Here is a 13,375-nt window from a genome sequence, read left to right as displayed (position 1 = left end):
TCTTAAGTTGGGTGCTTCTTTTGCGAGTAGGAAATACTAAAAGTTAAACTGTTAGAAGTATAAAGGCAGAAAGAAAGATGACTGGAATATCCAGCTCATGTATGAATGTCATACAAGTTTTTTATGTATAGAAGGATGGTCAAAGATATAGTTCTTAGGAGTTATGGTTAAACATGTTAATCACTAATTCTTGGGTATTATGAGTTAATCACAAAGATACCCGCTCGATTGCATTTTTTGCAACTTGATGTAAGAACTACTATGGCCTGAAAGACTGGCCGGGAATGAGGTTTAGATACATACATGGAACATAGTAAATGTCACTATATCTTCCATTGGTGTATTACCATATGTATTTATTTTCATAAAACATTTTAGAGTTTTACACACTCTAGCCCATTGCATAAAGTATCTTGCAAGAAGGTTGTTCATAAGAGAACTTTTGATGTTCAGTATTATGAATAAACATAAGGGCCATACTTTCATTATGAATGAGATGTATGTTATGAATAATGATATTAATATATTACCTTTGTGTTTACTTTCATAATTCATTTTAGAGTTTCTTACACTCTAGCCCATTGCACAATCTTTATTGCGTAAGGGTTATTCATAAAAGAACAATTGTTGTTCAGTATTATCAATAACATGAAGGGCCATGCTTCCATCCAAGATGGGATGTATGTTATGACTTATGAATATTGATGGTAAAATGATACATCCATAACACTGACGCTAAATATCGCAAGATTATGAGAATACCACACATGTATGGCACTTCATTTGGTCACATTGGAGAAACCCGCATGGAAAAATTCCATTATGATGGATTTTCAAGTCGTTTGATTTTAAATCATCTGACACTTGCAACTTTCCTTCAAAAAGTGAAGTGACTGAAATACCGGTCACAGGCCATAAGGAATGAGCAACAAACTTATTGGTGATCATACATTTTGATGTGTGTAGTTCAATAAATGTTGTTGCAAGTAGTGGATTTATATATCTTCAGAAATGACTCAAGTAGTGTCGGAGTAATGGGCCACGGGTAGGCTAACCCGAGTCCCTGAACCTTTCAAGACATTGGGGTAGGCTGCGCCCCTCAAGACCCCAGGATGAAGAGCCGCCTTCTGAGAAGTCGGCGGCAAGGCAACCGACTGCCCACTCGCGGCCGAGTCCCGGGGACGACTTCAGGATGAGCCGACTCCTAACTAGCAACCTCCAGAGAAGCCGACCATGGGAGCCTGCCCGCGACTCCAACAAACCCCATGCCCTCATCAAGAGGGACGGGACGGGGAGTGGCTACAGTAAAGCCCACTCCCGCCCCTTTTCAAAGGCAGGCATGGCCACAATACGCCGTACCCACGGAGATGTCTGTCCGGCACGGCACTGTTGCCATGCCGGCCCTGACATCAGCACTAGCGGGCAGAATCCTGCACCCACGACGGCTTGTCTGTACGACCCTGGGGCGGCGGGTCCCACCAGTCAGCGGGAGTCCAGAAGATGGCGAGAGCGTCACCAGTCGGACCCGTTGGGAGTCGGCCCCCGAGAGTCAGCCGGCCCCTCCCCCGGGGCCCACGCGCCATTAACCAGATGTGACGGGGAGTGGCAATAGTGATTGCCCGCCATGCGGCAAGGCTGTTGCCATGACCCCATGACCAAGCCCGCGTCATTAGAAGCACGACTACAGTAATCTGCAGACCGCAAGACCCGCCAGCGGCGGACACGGCCTGTCGGTGCCGTACCGGACCAGTCGGTGGGGCCCGCCAGTTGGCGGGCCCAGCATTCGGCGGAGAAGACGGAGGCCGGAGAAACTAATGGCTGGGCCCGCGCCCAGCCGGATTACCATTGTACCCCTGGGGGGTAGGCCTATATAAACCCCCTAGGGCACCCATGCAAAGGGTTGGAATCCATTAGCACTAGACTAGATCATATAGAAAGGAGAGAGCTGGCCTAGCCTTCTCCTACCTCCAGGAAACAGCTCAAGGAGCAATCGTGTACACACTTTGCCATAGTGATCACGCGGAGACCCCGCAGAGCAGCAGTAGGGGTATTATCTCCCCGGAGAGCCCCGAAGCTGGGTAAGATTCGTCGGCGTGCATGCCTTCGCCTTATCCCATTTCCACACACCGGCGACGTTCTACTCGCCCCCACCATGATAAGCCATCCTTTGGCATATGTCGCACCCAACCCCCGACATTTGGCGCCCAACATGGGGCATGGTGCACCGTCGTCCGGAGACCTGCTCTGGACGGGAACCCTTTTCCTCCCTGGCGAGCGCAGCCAGCCCGGCATGCCAGATGGAGTTTGCGCTGACGCGCTGCACGACGCTGAGATCGCCTGCGCAGCCAGCTGGCTCGCCGATCTTGTCGGCGAGGTTCGCCTCTCCGACGAGCCTGCATCTGACGTAGGCACGAGCGGCCCCGAGAGCCTCCTCGCGGGCCTCCTCGACCAACTCCACGTCGCCGGCGAGCCTGCCGTGGACTTGGAGTCTGTAGGCTCCACCCACCCGATGCTGGTCGACTCTGACACCGCGTCGCTCGACACGTTCCCCACCAACATGGTGGTCTACGATGAGCCACTCCCTCGCGCGGAGAGCGGCGGAAGCACCGTCACCGAGGTGCTCGTCATCGGTGATGACGAGCCTCCCGGTGGTGGAGCGCATGACCCACTTGGCGCGGCACTGCAAGACCTGATTGCGCCCATTCCGGAAGACGCTGACGCGGAGACGTTGGAGGCGCGCCACCTTCAGCTCGTCGAAGGCGCGAAGAAGCTGGCTAGCATGAGACGCTTGTCAGAAGCCTAACGACGTGAGATGGATTGCGCTGTAGGTGGCTCGCCAGCCCCAGCTGGGCCCAGCTGCCTAGGCGCGGTCCAGCAGCGCGGCGTGGCCATCGCCAACCAGTTCGGGGCAAATCGCCCTGTGTATGCCATGCCTGCGGAGAACATTCGAGCCTCCCAAGCGGCGGCGGACGAGCTGGACAACTTTGAGGGCGAAGAGTGCCGCCTGACGACGAAGCGAGTCCAGCGGCTCCTCGACGCGGGGTCGGCTGCCGCACAGAGGCGCCGCAGCGGCAAAACTATGACCCGCCTCCACGCCGAGACCAAGGCACGACGTATCGGACGCTGACTGGCGGTGCCCGAGGAAGGAAAGACAAGGATCCGACTGTCAGCCACAGTCGGACTCGCATTACCATAGAGCGCGACCAAGACGGCCGCCCGAGAGCAGTGGAACGACGGGACAACTGTCCGCCTCCTCCTCGTTGCAAGGAAAGGCGAGTCTCCCCGCCGCCTGTTAACCATCCGACTCTCGGCGACCGCCTCGGCCGCCGAGAGGGAGTCGGAGAAAACGACGCCCATCACCGGATCGACCAGCTTCACCGATCCCTGGCGCTGGAAGAAGAGGACGAGTTGGGTCCGCCTTGTTTGGGGCCCCGCATTCGAGACGAGCCCTTTCCCAAAGGGTTCACGCTCCCAAGAGACACGCCCAAGTACACCGGCTCCGTGAAGCCGGAGGACTGGCTGGTTGACTACTCCACGGCCGTCAACATAGCGAACGGCAACAAGCATGTCGCCGTAAAATACGTTCCGCTCATGCTCCATTGCATGGCCTGGACATGGCTGAACAGCCTGAAGCCCCGCAGCATCAACAGCTGGGTCGACATCACCGATGCATTCGTCCGCAACTTCACAAGCACGTACAAGCGTCCTCCCAAGCCTCGCCAGCTTTCCTTGTGCGTGCAAGGCCCCAACGAGTCGACTCGCGACTACCTCACACGTTGGGCCGAGCTTCGGAACTCCTGCGAGGGCGTGCACGAGGTGCAGGCTATCGAATACTTCACCGCCGGGTGCAGAGAAGGCACTCTCCTCAAGCACAAGCTCCTCTGCGACGAGCCAGAAACCCTCGACGAGCTGCTGATCATGGCAGAAAAGTATGCCACGGCCGACTCCTCCATGAAGGCGGAGATTCAAGTTAGTGCGACTGGCAAAGTGGCCCCTTAGGCTCCTAGAACTCCGGCTAGAGACGCCAGTCGGCGACAACAGCAGAGCGACCACAAGCGCAAGGCACCGCAGCCGGTTTCCAGCAGCCGGCAGGTGGCGACAGTCGAAGACCAGCAGCCGGATGGGCAACCTCCACCCAAGCGACAGAAAGGCGGCAAGCCTAGCTGGTTGCCGGCCTTCTCATACGAGCAGACTCTAGATGGTCCTTGCAAGTTCCACAGCGGCGCGAAGCCGTCGAATCACACCACCCGGAAGTGCCACTGGCTTACCAAGATCGCCAAAGGAGACAACCTCCTGCCTCCCCCGCCTGCTGGGCAGGAGCCTCCGCCTCTGCCCCAGCAGCCGGCTCTCAGGCCAGTCGGCGCAGTACAAGATGAGTACCCCGAAGAGCACGGAGCCTACGTGATATTTACCAGCGTGGCTGATGATCGACGCAGCAGGTGGCTGCAGCAGCAAGAGGTGAATGCAGTAGCATCAGAGACACCAGAATTCATGCACTGGTCCGAGAAGCCTATCAGCTGGAGCAGGGCTGATCACCCAGAGGTGATGCCGAGTCCGGGCTCTTATGCCTTGGTCTTGGATGCCACCTTCGCCATGGATAGACGAGCTGCTCGTTTCTCGCGAGTTCTGATAGACAGAGGCAGCAACATCCACATCCTGTACAAGGACACCATGGAGAAGTTAGGAATCAAGCAAAGACAGCTTCAGAAAGCCAGACTGTGTTCCACGGCATTGTTCCTGGTCTTTCCTGCTCACCAATCATCAAGATCCTAATGGACGTCCTCTTTGGAGACAAAGATCACTTCCGTCGAGTATCAGTTTGGTTTGAGGTGGTGGATCTCGAGAGCCCATATCATGCATTACTTGGCCGACCCGCCCTGGCCAAGTTCATGGCGGTCCCCCACTACGCCTACCTCAAGATGAAGATGCCTAGTTCCAAGGGGATTCTGACCGTAGCCGGCGACTACCAGAAATCGTCTGCCTGTGCGGCTGAGAGTAGTCGGTTGGCCGAGTCCCTGGTGATCACGGCCGAGAAGCGGCTCCTCGACCGGGTTGTGGCGATGGCCGGCAAGCAGCTAGAGGTGTCGCCCAACCCCAAGGAGTCGGAGGTTGAAGGTTCGTTCAAGCCGGCCAAAGAGACAAAGAAGATACCCTTGGATCCGGAGCACCCAGAGAGGTACGTTGTCATAGGCGCAAACCTCGACAGCAAATAGGAAGGCGAGCTCGTCGATTTCCTCCGTGAGAATCGGGACATCTTCGCATGGTCCCCCAAAGACATGCCAGGTGTACCGATGGAATTCGCCGAGCACAAGTTACATGTCTGATCTGATGCAAAGCCAGTCAGGCAGCCCTTGCGCCGCCTATCAGAAGAAAAGAGAAGAGTTGACGGAGAAGAGATAGCCCAACTCCTAGCAGCCGGCTTCATTATGGAAGTGTTCTTTCCAGAGTGGCTAGCCAACACGGTCCTAGTACTGAAGAAGAACAAGCAGTGGCGAATGTATATTGACTACACAAGCCTCAACAAGGCTTGCCCCAAGGACCCGTTTGCTTTGCCAAGAATTGATCAGGTGATAGACTCCACAGCCGGATGCGAGCTGTTGAGCTTATTGGATGCATATTCAGGATATCACCAGATCAAGCTAAACCCAGCTGACAGACTGAAGACCGCCTTCCTCACACCGTTTGGAGCCTTCTGCTACCTAACCATGACGTTCGGCTTGAGGAATGTCGGCACCACCTTTCAGCGTTGCATGCAGAAGTGCCACCTCAAGCAACTCGGCAGAAATGCCCACGTCTACATGGACGATGTGGTGGTGAAGACGGAGAAGCGTGGAACACTGCTGGAAGACCTCAAGGAGACCTTTGAGAACCTGCACCGATTCCAGATCAAGATCAACCCTGAGAAATGCGTCTTCAGAGTACCAGCCGGCCAACTCCTTGGTTTCCTGGTCTCTGAACGCGGCATAGAGTGCAACCCTATAAAGAACAAGGCCATTGAGAGGATGGAGGTACCCAGCTGACTGCTGGACGTACAAAAGTTCACTGGCTGCTTGGCGTCCATCAGCCGTTTCATCAATCGGCTAGGCGAGAAAGCTCTCCCCTTATACCAGCTCATGAAGAAGACCACTTTTTTCGAGTGGAACCACAAGGCAGACAAAGCCTTTCTTCAGTTGAAGAAGATGTTGACTACTCCACCCGTTCTGGCGGCTCCGACTCCTAAGGAGCCCATGCTCATGTACATCGCCACCACCAGCCGGGTAGTCAGCACAGTCATTGTAGTGGAACGCAAGGAGGAAGGCAAGGTACTACCTGTCCAGAGACCGGTATATTACCTGAGCGAAGTGCTGTCGACCTCCAAGCAGAACTACCCCCACTAACAGAAGATGTGCTATGGCATGCACTTTGCCGCCAAGAAATTGAAGCCTTACTTTCAAGAGCATCCAATCATTGTGGTCTGCACGGCCCCACTTGCCGAGATCATCGGAAGCGGAGATGCTTCTGGCCGAGTGGCCAAATGGGCCATAGAGCTGGCTCCCTACACCATCCACTACCAGCCCCGCACCGCCATCAAGTCACAAGCACTGGCCGACTTCCTCGTCGACTGGGCCGAGACCCAGTACCTACCTCCAGCGCCCGACTCCACCCATTGGCGGATGCATTTCGATGGCTCCAAGATGCGCACCGGCTTGGGAGCCGGCGTTGTCCTCACTTCTCCTAAAGGCGACAAGCTCAAATACGCACTGTAAATCCATTTTGCCGCCTCCAACAATGTCGCTGAGTACGAGGCGCTCATTCACAGGCTCCGGCTTGCCAAAGAACTTGGCATTCGCCGGATCCTGTGTTATGGCGACTCGGACTTAGTGGTCCAGCAGTCGTCTGGCGACTGGGACACCAAAGATGCAAACATGGCGAGTTATCGTTTCCTCGTGCAGCAACTTACTGGATATTTTGAGGGGTGCGAGTTCCTCCATGTGCCAAGAAACGACAATGACCAAGCAGACGCCCTGGCACGAATCGGCTCTACCCGCCAAGCAATACCATCCGGCGTCGCCCTTCAACGCCTCCTCAAGCCGTCTGTCAAGCCTTCACTAGAATCAGACTCCATCTTTGTGCCGGCTCCTCCCGAAGAAGTCGGATCCGACTCCAGAGCCCCGGCAGACGGTACGAGGATTTTGGCAAATGGCTCCAAAGCCGCCACAGTCGAAGCTGGCCCAGGGACTGCAGAACCCGGCCCGGGGACTGCGGTTGCCGGCCCGAAGACTCCAGAACTCGGCCCAAGGGCTGCGCCAGTCGGCCCGGGGACTTCATTAATCCAGTAAGCGGTTGCTGACTCCAGCCCGCCGCCTCCCGGCCCAGCCGCCCTCGCCCAAGTCGCAGTTCTGGCAGTCGAAGAAATAGCAACACCCTCATGGGCCCAGTCCATCCTCAAATACCTGGTGAGCAAAGAGCTGCCGACTGATGAGACCTTAGCTCGGCAAGTACAACGCCGAGCGGCCGCCTACACCATAGTCAATAGAGAGCTGGTTAGGCGCAGCGTCACTAGTGTCTACCAGCGCTGCGTAGAGCCAGAGCAAGGCCAAGCAATTCTCAAAGACATCCATCAAGGCGAACGCGGCCACCATGCGGCTTCAAGAGCACTCATCGCCAAAGCTTTTCGACACGGTTTCTTCTGGCCGACTGCCTTAGAAGAGGCCAAGGAATTGGTCCAAAAATGCAAAGGGTGCCAGAAGTTCCGCTCCAAGCCACATCAGCCGGCTTCTGCACTCAAGACCATCCCCATTGCCTGGCCCTTCGCAGTTTAGGGCCTAGACATGGTGGGACCATTTAAGACGGCACGAGGTGGCTTAACTCACTTACTTATCATGGTGGACAAGTTCACCAAGTGGATAGAAGTGAAGCCAATCAAGAAACTGAATGGTCCGACTGCCGTGACTTTCATCTCCGACATCATAATTCGGTACGGCGTACCACACAGCATCATCACCGACAATGGCACAAATTTTGCCAAAGGCGCCTTGGCCCGTTTCTGCGCGACACAGGGCATCCGACTGGACTTAGCGTCCGTTGCCCATCCGCAGTCAAACGGCCAGGTGGAGCGAGCAAACGGCCTCATCCTGTCTGGCATCAAGCCTCGACTGGTCGAACTGCTGGAGCGTTCGGCCGGCTGTTGGCTTGACGAGTTGCTAGCCGTCCTCTGGAGTCTGCGCACGACTCCAAACAAGTCAACCGGCTTCACACCTTTCTTCCTCGTCTGCGGTGCTGAAGTCGTCATCCCAACGGACATAGAGTTCGACTCCCCGCGAGTCACCATGTACACCGAGGAGGAAGCAGAAGAAGCACGTCAAGACAACGTCGATCTGCTGGAAGAGGGCCGGCTTTTAGCACTCAGGCAGTCCAGCATCTACCAGCAGAGCCTACGCAGATACTACAACTAGAAGGTCGGTCCGAGATCTTTCCAAGAGGGCGACCTTGTGCTCCGGCTGATCCAGCGAACAGCCGGCCAGCATAAGCTGTCGGCGCCTTGGGAAGGCCCCTTCATCATCAGCAAAGTGCTGGGCAACGACTCCTACTACCTGATTGACGCTCAGAAGCCCCGAGCACGCAAGAGGGACGACTCCGGCAAAGAAACAGAGCGGCCATGGAATGCAAATCTCCTCCGAAGATTTTACAGTTGATGCAGTATGTACCACGCTACCTTTTGTATTAAAGTACTAAGACTTCGGGCCCCCCGAGACGAGCTCGGGGGCTGCCCTCTTTTATCTATATGATAAGAATTATTCCTACGAGTATGTTACTCTTTGTTATGCCGCTTGGCACCGGGTTCGACTAGTCGGCCCGGGGACTTGCCGCCTTGCACTATGAAATGCTTCCTGCAGCCAGACAAGTAGTGTGTGGCGCCTAAGCCATCTCCTGTCAGAAGCCGCAGCTCGCAGAGCAACTGTCCGGTGGGCAGGAGTAAGGTAGAATGGGCGTTCGCATGAAAAATGGCTAAGGACTCAAAGCATAAAACATAGCTTAAGCCAGCTTCCAGCCTTTTTTCGCAAACCAACTATTGAGCAGTCGGCTCACCGCCTTCTATTCAACTTGCTAAAAAACTCTAAAACGGCTAAGTACTTGCCTTCCCAAAAGTAGCCAAGCATTTGATCCAGTGGCAGTCCGCAGAGAGGCTGTCCGACTAGCAAGACGACAACTAAGGGAAGGCGGCATAGGAAAAAGCCAAAGGAGCAATGAGCAAGAAAAGATAGAATTCAGATAAATATTTACATAACATAGGCCCTTGGCCGAATCTTCGAGCTGAAGTTCAAAATACACCCCGCGGGTGGAATTATGCGAATTAACAAGTTCTTCAAAGACTACTAAAGCAGATAAAATAAAGATAAGGCGGCAGCCTAGGAAGCGGCAGACGGATTCGGAGGGTCAGAGGAGACGGCGGTGTCAGGCATTGGGACGGCCGGCTGGGCAGTCTCGGCTTGATCGCCTCCGGCGGTAGTTGGCTCGGTCACACGCGGCTCGCTGCTGGAGGCGCGGTGGAGCTGAGGCTGGCCGTCCGCTCTGTCTTCTGGTGCCTCCGTCTCACCTCCGTCCTCCGCCTCGCCGTCCTCCTCGACGCTGGAGCCAATCACCTCCGCTGAGTCCTCGCCGTAGTCTGGATTCATCCCAAACCACTTCGGCGGTGCCTCCTCGCCGTTTTCAGCTCGCTCGAGGACGAAGATGCTGGTGTCGGTGTACTCGGTGATCGCCGCGGCGCGCTTGACGAGGGCGTCTTCCACGGCTGCCAGCTCCGACTGGGCCTCTGACCGAAGTGTGGCCAGCCGGTCTAGGTCCAGCCCCGGATACCACGCCTTGACGAATTCCAAGGCTCGGCGCACTCCAGCCTGGGCCGAGGAACCTTTCCAGGCCTCAAGACTGCCAGTCGCGACCTCCAGCCAGTTGGCAGTCCGACTGGGGGTGCGTGGAGCCTGCATGTCTGGCCACAGGGCAGCGATCGCCTGGGTGCCGACACGTTGAAGCCGGCGCAACATCCGTTGAGCCGGCTGAAGGCGAGCCTCGATGCTCAGGATCTGCTCGTGAAGGGTTTGGGGGGGGGGGGCGTCGGCAGCGATCTATGCGCCTTCCGCCCTTCGCCCTTCACGGTCAGCCTCGATGGCTTGGTTGGCAGCCTGCGAGTGGCCAGGGAAGAAGTCTGCCAAGACAAAAAGAATGAAGAAGCAAGTCAAAAATTAGGAGTCGGCGCGACCTATAGTCGGCAGTTCGAAGAAAGAAAGTAAAGAAACTCACCATCAACAATGTCCTCAATCTCGTGGAAGCCGGAGGCCAGCAATGCCCCCTTGTCAGACTAGGAGGAGCACTCGCTTGCAAACTCGGCCAGGAGGGCGGTCTCCGCTTCTTCCGCCTCCTTCTGCGTCTTCTTAAGCAGCTCCTTCTGCTCTACCAATTGTGCAGCCAGCAGATCACGCTCCACGGCGAGCTTGCTACACTCCTCCCCCTTGGTGCGCAATGCGGAGTTGGCTTCGCTCAGCGTTGAAGAGTGGCATTGGTCTCTGAAGAGAAAGAAGAAAGAAGGCGTTAAGTCATCAACAAAGAAGGTCACTGGGGAGATCCGGCCCGACTGCTCAGCAGTCGGCCCGAATCTCGGGGACTACAGCCCGCGGGTGCGCCAGCGTGCCCCCGCAAAGAAGAAAAAGGACTCACTCCGGCTCTCCAACAAGTCGGCGGTCCGCTTGCCCAGCTCTTCAACGTTGCGGTTGAAGGCAGTGACATGGAGGTTGCGATAGTCCTGCGACAAGTATTTCAGACAAAGGTTAGTACCCGGAACTCACCAATTGGAGTTCCGGGCCGGCTGCTGACAAGTATTTCAGACAAAGGTTAGTACCCGGAACTCACCAATTGGAGTTCCAGGCCGCCTGCTCAGCAGCCGGCCCGAAACTCGGGGACTACACCTAGTGGGTGCGCTGGCGCGCCCCCACAGAGAGGAACAAGAAAACAAAGACAAAGGAGAAAGCATACCCGGATGGCTGCCCGCGACGCCAGGTGCGCCTTGGTGCAGTTCTAGATAGCGTCGCTCTCAGCTCGCAGCTTTGTTTGGACATCCAGAAGTGCCTGGTTCAGCGGGCCCGTGCCGCCTCCTCGCACCCACCCAATGGGCGCGGCGCTCGTCGCTTCGGCGTCTGGGATCGCCGAGCTGGCGGTGCCAGTCTCCAAGGGGCGTGGCGCCGAAGTCGCATTCTCAAGACGGCGGCGCGTTGGCGAGCCGACTTGAAGGAGTAGCTTCGCCACGGCCTCATCTTCAGTCGGCGGCACCGATGGGTCCACCGGCTGTTTGCCTTGCGCGCTCCCAGATGGCGGCGGAGGCGGCGGCGGAACGATCACGTATGGCATGGAGGCGTCGCCGCCTTCCCTCTCCATGATGGGGTTCTCGCCGCCGGCTTCCCCAGTCTACCCCGTGAACTCCGGAGGCGGCAGCGCAGAGTTCAGCGGGATGATGAACACCACCGATTGGCGGTGCACACCCTCCTCAGCCTGCCGCCTCGCCACGACAGCGGCTTCGGCCTCTGCCAGCTTCTTCTCGGCGGAGGCCTCCGCCTTCTCGGCCTCCACCTTCTCCAGGCGGGCGGCTTCTTCCTCGTCGTGCTTCTCCTGTGCGTTCTGCTCCGTCGCCTCTCGGAGGTCGGCGGCGAGGTCAATCCGCCGAGTGGTGGCGGATGTCTCCGCCGAGCCCATGACGGAGGCGACGACGACCCTCTCAAGAGTGAGGGGAGCCCTGAAGCAAGGGAAGCAAGTAAAGACTCAGAAAAAAGCCACAAAGAAGGAATAAAGGCGTTAAGATGGAATACTCACACGGAGACCAGTGGCGGCTTCTTTACTTCCTTGCGGAAGCGGATGGCCTTCGCGGCCGCCTCGTCCCGCTTGGTCGCCGCAGCCGAACTCTTGGGCTTCTTCGGCCGACTGCCGAACAAGGTCGGCACGGCCCTGCGCTTCTTCCCGCCGCTTGGAGCGCCTGGTGCGGCAGAAGAGCCCGCGCCGGGATGGCCAACTCCTGGCCGGTGGCGGGGGGTGACCTCCTTATCATCATCAGGCTAGTCCTCTAGACTGGCCCCGAGCCGCGGGCCGCCTCCTCCCTCCGCGTCGTCTTCCAAAGCCGCCGCCCCCAGATCGGGGTCGTCGACGTGACTCTCCGCCCGATCGGCGAGGAACTCGCGGGCCGTCCCCGCGGTGCCGGCTGATGGACGGAGGAGGGGATTCTGACCAAAAGCCAACTGGTCAGGTTGGACAAGACAAACTCGGCAAGAAAGAAGACAATTCAAAGAAACAAGGAAAAAGGCAACTCACTATGGGCGGGGTTTGGCGCGAGAGTACGGCTCCTTGCCGAACCGCCAATCCTCTAGGAGCTTGCTGTCCGAGAGGTAGTTCACCATGTAGGCCACCTCCTCGTGAGGCATGTCCTTGGTGCACATCCGACTCGGGTCACGGTGCCCGCTCATTTGGCATATAATGTGGGGGCGACCTTGGAGCGGGAGAACTCGGCGTGCCACGAAGGCGGCCAGCAGATCCGGACAAGTCAAGCCCTTCGACTGCGTCAGCACTCGGAGTTGCGTGATGACGCTGGCTCCCGCAGGCGTCAGCGACTTGGCCCGATATGACCAGTTGGGCAGCCTCCCAGCTGGCGGGTCAGCTTCGAAAGCCGGCAGATTGACCCAATCGCCCTTCGCAAAGACGCTCTTCACATAGAAGTACGATCGCTGCCACATCTTCACCGAATTTATCAACTTGATGGTGGGGAAGGGGTTGTCACCCCCCGACCTCCGCACGGCAATGAATGCGCCGCATTGAGCCAGCACGCCTGCAGCCTGGGTGCCGAGCTTGGAGTAGAAGAACTCCCCCCAGAGCTCGATGGTGGGGAGGACTTCGAGGAAGCCTTCGCACAGGGAAACAAAGGCGGACAGCAGCACCACCGTGTTGGGCGTGAGGTGGTGCGGCTGGAGGCCGTAGAACTCCAGAAAGGAGCGGAAGAAGCTGCTCGCCGGCAGGCCCAGGCCGCGCAGGCAGTGCGAGCGGAAGATAACCCGCTCGCCCTCCTCCGGCACCGGAGAGATCTCACCCTTTGGCGCAAGGCGCACCCGCACGTAATCCTCGCCGGGGAGCCGACGAGTCTTGCGAAGGAACTTGATGTGGTCGTCATGGACCTCTGAGCCATCCCAGGTGCCGGAATGCACCGAGGGAGGCGCGGCGGTGGAGGACGAGCTCATCGTGAGCGGATCGCCGCAGCGTTCGGCAAAGCTTGGGCGCGCGGCGGTGTGAGGAAGAATAAGAAGAAGAGCAAGGAGTAGCATGGAGGAGGGGCGTGCGTGCTCTGCCGCTCCCCCCTCCTCCCCCT

The sequence above is a fragment of the Triticum aestivum genome, chromosome 7A (genome assembly GCF_018294505.1).
Source record: "Triticum aestivum cultivar Chinese Spring chromosome 7A, IWGSC CS RefSeq v2.1, whole genome shotgun sequence".
NCBI lineage: Eukaryota > Viridiplantae > Streptophyta > Magnoliopsida > Poales > Poaceae > Triticum > Triticum aestivum.
The sequence above is the reverse complement of the archived record's forward strand: the minus strand, read 5'-3'. Positions refer to the sequence as shown.